We start from the raw sequence: 8,619 nt of genomic DNA, 5'->3' as shown, positions 1-8,619 counted from the left end.
CTGTGGATTCTTCCATGAAAAATTGGGATGGTTACGCCAACCCGGATTATATGTCGATGAAAATGGGTTATTCGGCGGTCTGACGTAAGCCTGAGCTGCCTGAACTTGTTCTTGAACAAATTCAGGGTACTGAGCTGCCGAAGGGCACTCAGTGATCTCGTGTGCCGGACTGGCACAAAGAGTACACACCTACTGTGTAGTGGATGGTCCTGAGAGAAGCTGGTCCAGCTTCTGAGCAATCATGTCTACCTTTCACTGTAGTGCAGTAGATGGACCAACTTCAAGAACACCAGCTTTCTTCTGAATGCTGGGTGTGGCTCTATCAGATTGAGAGCTCGAAGCATGGTGGAGTGAATTCTTGGCCAATGTATCAAATAGCTTCCATGCTTCGTCCTCGCTCTTTAGCATGAATGTCCCTCCACATGAAGAGTCGATCATCTGACGATTCTTGTCAGACAATCCATCATAGAAGCTCTGCACCAGTTGCCATTTCGGCACCTGATGATGGGGGCATTTCCTGAGGAGATCCTTCATTCTCTCCCAGGTCTCATGAAAGCGCTCACCATCTAGCTCTGAGAAGCTAGTGATGGCTCTACGATATTGGTTCGTACGACCAATGGGAAAATATTTCCAAAGAAACTCCTGTTGCAATTGATCCCATGACTCTATTTCTACAGAATCTAAGGACTTTAGCCAATACTTGGCTTTGTCCTTCAATGAAAAGGGGAATAGAGTCAACCTTAAAGCATCATCATCGAAATTCTGTATCTTAATAGTAGAACCGATTTCGAGGAATTCATCTAAATGTCGGTAGGGATCCTCATGACTAAGGCCATAAAAGGATGGAAGCATCTGAATAATGCTGGCCTTAATCTCATAATGAGGCGCTCCTACATCGTGTCTTCGAATGCAGGATGCCTGAACATAGTCTGTGGGAATGAAGTATTCCCGCAGAGGGCGTGAAAGAACTGGGGGTGGAGGTGGAGGATCTATGTCAGCCATTGTTGCCGAACTTCGATGAGAATGTAAAATTCTCTCTGGGTTGTCAACAAATGGGTGTAATGGGGTTCCTAGACCTCGTCGCCCCTGCATACACTGGTACTAAGACCAGATGTAAGCAAACGACCTAAATCTAAAAAAAAATTAACTAACACAGGTACTAAAATGTAAATAACACAAAATAACAACTACTAAACAAATATGCCAACTAATTATGTCAGAATGATATAACTAAGTAAATGAAATAACAACTTAAACTACTCTAAAGTACTGAAAAGATAAATACAGAAAATCACAAACTAAGTTTTTCTAAAACCCACCTGTCTAATCGCTCCTTGCAGAATGAATTTCAAGTGAATCCTAGAAAGAACAGAACGTGAATCCTATATTTACTAACTATGTTAATCCTATATTCACTTACTAATCCTACTAACTAAAAAAAAAACAACTAATTAACTAACTAAAACAAATTAATAAATCAAACTCTAAGAAATAAAGTAATTAATTCGCCGTTCCCCGGCAACGGTGCCAAAATTTGGTTGATATTTTGAAATGATCTTTTTAAAACAATTATTTTCAATAAAACTTTGGAAAATCGTCAACCAAAAATATAAAAACCGACTTTCCACAAAGTGGTAAGTATGGGTCGAATCCTCAGGGAACAGGAATTAAGCACAATATTTCTAGAAAATTTAATTTATTAATGACAAATGTCAATCTACAATTATCAAATTAATACAACTACAATTAATCACTAAAAGGAAAATAAACAAGCAATCAGTCTTCTGCTCCACACCAAGGGTCTTTCTGTCTTTTCGCCAATTAGAGAATCTTTGCACTTGGACAATAACCCTGGAAACTAAATATGCTTTTCACCTAAAAATGCAGAAAATGCTAAGTTAGTATTCTATTCTAACAATGCAAACAATAACTAAAACTAGTTCTAATTTTACAAAAATAATAAAACAAATACTAATTATCCCACAAAAATTAAATAAAATATTAAGTTAATTCTAAAATTAACCAAAGTACTTCTACTAATGCTGTATGATGATCATGCAACTCCTAAAATGCAGAAACTACTGAAAACAAGTCTAAAATGCCGAAACTAGGAAAATTACGAAACTGCCCCTAACTAGTGTAAAATAGCATTCTGAGAGGTTATCGGAAAACCGCTGTTTGACAAAGCAAACGAGGTCCAATTTTCCCGAAATTTGTTCTGTTCTGCAACTGACAGATTAAACAAACTGACAGTTTTTACAGAATTGAAAAACAGTATTCGGAACTCCAGATATAAGCGTTTCAAATCTGGGAAAAATCAGGATATCGCAAGTCCTGTAATTTGAAATCCAGAAAAAATGGTTTTCGCAAAACGCTTAAAAATCAAACCAAATCAACTTTGAATGAGCTGAAATTTGGTCTGCAGTTAAATAACACGTCAATAAAGTGAATAGAAGAAATTTTTTTGGAAAACACAGAGTTTTTTCACAGAAAATAATGCTAATGCGACAGGGCAAAAATCTGGTTTTTATTTGAGTGCACTATTCACTTTAAGAATCTATTTTAACACTCTAAAAGACAAATCAGATCTAATGCAATCTAAATGACACTGTATAACAGTGTATGTGAAGATGACTATTACGAATATGCTAAATGTACGACGAGCAAAACACGAAAAGCAAATTATGACTAGAACTATGTTAAATAACAATGCAATTGCAACTATGCTAATCAATAAAATGCAATATGACTACTAAGTTAACTAATATCTAACTATCATTCAAACCATCACAAAACACATTTCACACATACTAAACAAATACGATACACGTACACACACTTCTACACTAAAACTAAATTAGATAAATAAACTAATAAGTATAAAAATCAAAAGAAATAATACTAAATGAACTTACTTCACTAAAGAACAAAGGTTAGGGTTAGGGTTCACTCGGTTAACTCAACTAGGCTCGGTTTTGACTTGAGTAGGTTAGGATTGGGTTTGGATGAACTCGGATTGGATTAGGTAGGCTCGGTTTTGACTAGGTTGAGAGAGATAGGCTCGAGCTAAGGTTGACTCGACTCGGACTAATGTGGACTCGGTTTAGGTTTAGCTAAGGTAGGTTCAGTTGACTTAGGATTGGGTTTGGTTTTGAGTTAACTTAGTCAAATAGGTTCGGTTGACTTAGGTGGACTCGGCTAGGTCTAGCTAAGGTTGGGTTGGGTTTGGCTAAGGTGGACTCGAGCTTGGATTGGTCTTGACTTACCTTAGGGTAAGCTTGGTTAGGGTTTGACTCGAGTTAGGACTAGGGCTAGGTCTAGGTCTTGGACTCGGTTTAGGGTGGACTTAGTCAACTAGGTTCGGGTTGACTTAGACTCAACTAAGTTGGACCCAACTTATGGTTTGACTAGACTCGAATGGGCTAAGGTTGACTCGACTAGACTTGACTAAGGTTGGGCTTTGCTCTTAGACTCGACCTAGGTGTGGTTTAGGCTTTGACTTAGGCTAAGCTAGTTTTTGACTAGACTCAAAGGGGGTGTAGACTAGGGGTTGACTCGACCTAGGCGCGGTTTGACTAGGTTAGGTCTAGACTAAAGTAGTAACCTCTTAGTTAAGCTACAATTAATCCAAAGTTCACGATTTTAATAGAGAAGGTTGGAAAAGGAATATAATAATTACCAAATTCCAAATTTTGAAATGCTTTGGATTCTCAAAAATCGCCCCATTTAAAGATGGGGTTACACTCCTTAATTGCCTTTAAAGCTCCTTTTGGAAAAATGAAAAGACCAATCTAGAAATCCATGATTTTTGCTTTTCAAGATGGAATCAAAGTGCTTTTAATGCTCTAAGGAAATCGTGGAGTCTAGATTGGAATGTTTGGTTAATGCCAAAAACACTTTCCAAAGTTAAGGAGTAACTCCTTCTTTACCCATTCAAAATTCAAATTTTTCTTAAATGATTCACACGACTTTTGAAGAGCCTCCTTTTTCCAAAATCGCCAACTTCAAGACGGACTACTTTCTAAACTAATAGCATTAACTCTATCTAGGAAATAAAAGAACTTAAATAGCAAAACGATTTCCTAGGATTAAATACTAACCTAATCCCCAAAACTTAACTTAAATAACCCCTAAAAACGGCTAAGACACTAAACCCTAATACATTGAACCTAGACAACCTAATTACACCTACCTAATTCAATTAATGACAATTAATAATTTCTAAAAATTCGACCAAGAGCTCAAGGGGAGCTCTAATGGCTGCCGCCCCTCCTTGGGGAAGAAGAAGACTAAAAAAAATGAAAAGAATAAAAAAAACTTACTAAAAGAAAAAAACGACTTACTAAGGAATCTTATTTTGATAGAACTAAATTAAAATATGATGAAAAGAACTCCTAACTCCCCTAAATGCAAACATGAACAGCACTATGCTGGAATTTATTAAAAAATGTAAAGAAAAAAATAAAAATTCAACTCTTGTAATTTTTTGTTTTTCAATAGATTCAAAACACCACAAACACAAAATGCTAAAAACAATTATTTAGAATTATCCTAAACGAATGAAATGAATTAACACAACTTGATAATGCTGTTAACACCCATAACACACAGCAAACACACGATTTACCAACATCAACACACACATCTAACCCAAATACAAAGATCGGCTAGAACAATCCTAGCCGATTTTTTTTTTCTTTTTCCAAAAATAAAATCAAAACAAGACAAGCAAAACCCATAAACAAAATGAATTAAAATAAACTTTTTAGGGTAGGATTTTCAGCAAAACCACACAATACACATGCTGGACATAAAAAAAAAATCAGAACAAAGAAAAATATTTTTGTGAAAATCAAGAATCGGCAAGAATAAGTCTAGCCGATTTTTGGATTTTTCTTTTTAATTAAAACCAAATGCAACCCACACAAAAACCGAATAAGGTAAATCAAAATGAACACTTTTTTTTATTGGATTTTCAGTAGAACAGACCCACGAATCCCTATGAGAAATTTGAAGGATCGGCTAGATGAAGATCTAGCCGATTTTAAGGAAAAGAATGAAAACTCAAAAAAAAATAGATTTCAATGAATCAAACAAACAAACAAACCTAAGCTAACGTGCTGGCCTATGCACGAACTCTATTCTAAGGTTGAAAACAAGAAGAAAACAAGAAACACTCAGAAAATAAAGAAGAGAAAACCAACACTCACTTTCGGTTTTAGCTAGAAGAGAAAGAAGAAGAAGACCTACCTTTTGGAAGATCCGACGACCGGGGGGATGAAGAAGAGCGGACCGTGGCTGGAGATGGACATCCTATACAGTTCGAGAATGCTGTACTTCACCAAAAATGACACCTTTTGCAGCTGCTACACGTTGGAGATCCACCGACGATGGAATGTGAGCCGATTCTCGATCGGAGGGTGTAGAAAGCCGGATGGAGGTAGGGCCGGCTCACCTTGGTGGTGTGTTGCGCACTCCCGCCCAAGGTTAATGGTCTCCACCTCTGCTACACCTGCAAAAATATAGAAAAATGGTGAATACTACATCAAGGAATCAAGAAAGAAATGAAAAGAACACAAAGGGGATCGAGATATGCTTGGAAACCAAGCATAGGCCGATCTTCAATGGCCAAAACGTTGGGAAAGATGGAGAGGAAGGAGCTGCTGCTGTAGAGTCACTGTAGGGGGCGTCCAAACACAGCCAAAGACACCTAGGGTTCTTGAAAAAAAACTATTTATAGTTTTGACCTTTTTCAAAAAGAGTATTAAAAAATAAAATATTGCTAGGCACCACTTTCTTGGGGGTTTTCAGAAAAACTTTTTGAAATGGATATGGATAGGCGTGTGGGTTGGGTTTTGGGCTTTCTAAGAGTTGATCCAAGGTCCAATTGACCTAATTGGGTCGGATATGGATCCGATCTACCTCGAAATCCGTGCTCAAACACTGAAATAGCCATAACTCTCTCATTTTAATTCCGATTTTTCTGAAATTCGAACCATAGCCCCTTACTATCAAAACACATCTAAACATGGGTTTAAAACCTTAAACTTGATACAAAATGCATGAAAAACTTGTTTACATGATGTGCATTTCATGCATCATCATAACCGTTCTCCATGAGCATGCATATGACTCAATCTAAATAGATCAGCTACTCGACGTATTTTCATGCAACAAATCCAAACCTATCCAAGGCGCAACCTCTACTCCGGCTCAGCGGCCCTTACGAGCAAGGTGCCACTGCAGGCACAGGGATATGAGCCGATCTGGCATCGTTCCATCAACGGACATCATTATGTCGTTCAACTGGTTCCGGCAGCTCTTCTGCCAACCATTTCATGAGCACCTCCCCTGCTCTATCGGCAGTGGTGCGACAAACCCTTCTACGTTGTTGAAGGCATTCCATGAACTGGGTAGCACTCTGCTGTATGACAGAGCATCCTGCTATGGTCTTTCTGAGCTATTCTTAGCTTCTTCAGAAATTTCTGCAGCACTTCCTCTCTTTTACGAAGAAAGCATGCGTTTCTTTATCCATTTCAGCGGCATCTCCCCTCTTTGGCGGGAAATCGCTACGCTTAACTCGGAAAATGAATGTCCACCGTTGTGTGTACTTTGCATCCATCAAGGTTGCAGGAACCCTAGGCCATAGCCAGGCCATACGTAATTGACTTAGTCTTTACGTAAAGCGGATTTTGCCAAAAACCGAAGCCTTTCCAATAGGGGCTTCATTCGTCAAGCAGAATCTTGAACGAGGAGCGGTAAGGGAATCACATTGGCGATTTGGAGTTGTTCTCTGTTTGAACGCTCATTTACGCGCCATATATGTAGTATAAGCAGAAGCTTGTGTTTTATACAGCGGCGGAGTAAAGGAAATGCATATACTATTGTTCAGGGTGTGTAACTGAACGAAATATTCTACATATATATCAAAACAGGAGCCTTGGCGCCATTCAACGCGACAACGTAAGTAAATGCATAATCGGAAATTGCAGAAAGCATGAGCCTTGGCATCATACGACGCGATGGCAAAGGTAAATTACATGGCTTGTGCGATATAGGATGCGTCGGCAGAATCAGCAGATATACACCTAGATCCGCATCCAACGATAGTTACGAGGCGAGCGGGTGAACACCGAAGTGTTCTAAAGGGCTCAACCAAGAACTAAAGCGAGATACCATTTTGAAGAATGCATATACCACGTATTTGAACATATATATCCGACGATAGTTACGAGACGAACGGGTGAACACCGAAGTGTCCAAAAAGGGCTCAATCAAGAACTAAAGTAAGATACTACTTCAGAAAGTATATGCTATATACAAACAATCAAATACTTGAGAGAGATGGATTAATGAAGCGAACTTACTTCAATTTGTGGAAGAAACGACTCTGAAACGCTTTGATGCTTTGAACGAGGCTCAACTCCGAAAAGGATCAACTTCGAACTTTGGACGAAAAAGGACTTGGACTTTGACTTTGAACCAAACCAGGTTCAAGTCAAGTCAACTGGGTTTGGACTTAGATCAGGTAGGTTCAGACCTAGGTCAGGTGGGTTAGGACCAGGTCAGGCAGGCTCAGGCCGAGTCAGGCAGGCTCAGACCAGGTCAGGTGGGCTAGGCTAGGTAGGGGAGGTTTGGAAAAGGAGGAGAGAGAAAAGGCAAAGGGGGTGGTGGTGGCGATTTTTTCTAAAGGGGGGCCTCCTCTATTTATAAGGGAGGTTGCTTAGGGGCTAAGCAACCCCAATTACCCAAATGCCCTTGGGATTTTTCAGAAATCCAGCTTGATCTTATCCATCTGACTGTTTGATCATATCCATCTGACTGTTTGATCTTATCCAGAAGGAATATTCCATGGAATATTCCCTGGAAGGTGCTGGAAGGTCTTGGAATATTCTAGAATATTTTCTAAGAAATATTTCTGTGGGTCCCACCAATATTTTTTCGGGTCCCGCAAAAAAGTTGAGTTTTCGGCATTTTTTTCTGAAAAATTCTGAGTAGGCTATTATCTTCGTATTGATGCAACTAAGAAAGTTGGCTCGCAGGAATCCTTTGATTTCGTTCAGATAGGAAGTTATGACTTCTAGAGTGTTTGAGCATATATTCGCGATTCGACGAATATCCTAAGTATAACTAGCTCGCAGGAATTGATTTGTTTTGCATTCTGAGAAAAAATGCTATTTTTACCGGTAAATGCCTCATGAATTTATTGAGATATTTTCTGAAAAATTGCGGGTCTTACATCATTACCCCCTTAAAAGAATTTCGTTCGCGAAATTCAGCTAAGAGTACAAAGTGAAGAGTTCAAGATATTTATCCCACATATCTGATTCGGGCTCCCAAGTGCAGTCATCGATTCCATGATGCTGCCACCTCACTTTAACAAGTGGAATGACCTTCGTCCTTAGCACTTGTTCCCGTCGGTCCATGATCTCTACTGGCCTTTCTTCCACCGTCATATCTTCTCGAATGTCGATATCTTCATGTTGAATGACGTGAGAAGGATCATGAACATATTTTCAAAGCATTGATACGTGGAATACGTTGTGTATCTGGGTATACTGCGGTGACAATGCTACTCTATAGGCGGTCTCTCCTATCCGGCTCAAAACCTCGAAGGGA

General features: G+C 38.9%; 1 non-coding gene across 1 annotated transcript; it reads left to right on the top strand.

Annotated features, from left to right (window-relative positions):
- Positions 1–496: 496 nt before the first annotated feature.
- Positions 497–599, top strand: LOC149821014 (small nucleolar RNA R71). The gene has a single exon (XR_016426945.1). It is a non-coding gene; the product is annotated as a small nucleolar RNA R71 (small nucleolar RNA).
- Positions 600–8,619: the final 8,020 nt, after the last annotated feature.

Source organism: Nuphar pumila, chromosome 12 (genome assembly GCF_984573655.1).
Source record: "Nuphar pumila chromosome 12, dmNupPumi1.hap1.1, whole genome shotgun sequence".
Classification (NCBI taxonomy): domain Eukaryota; kingdom Viridiplantae; phylum Streptophyta; class Magnoliopsida; order Nymphaeales; family Nymphaeaceae; genus Nuphar; species Nuphar pumila.
This window is presented reverse-complemented; position numbering and strand designations above follow the sequence as displayed.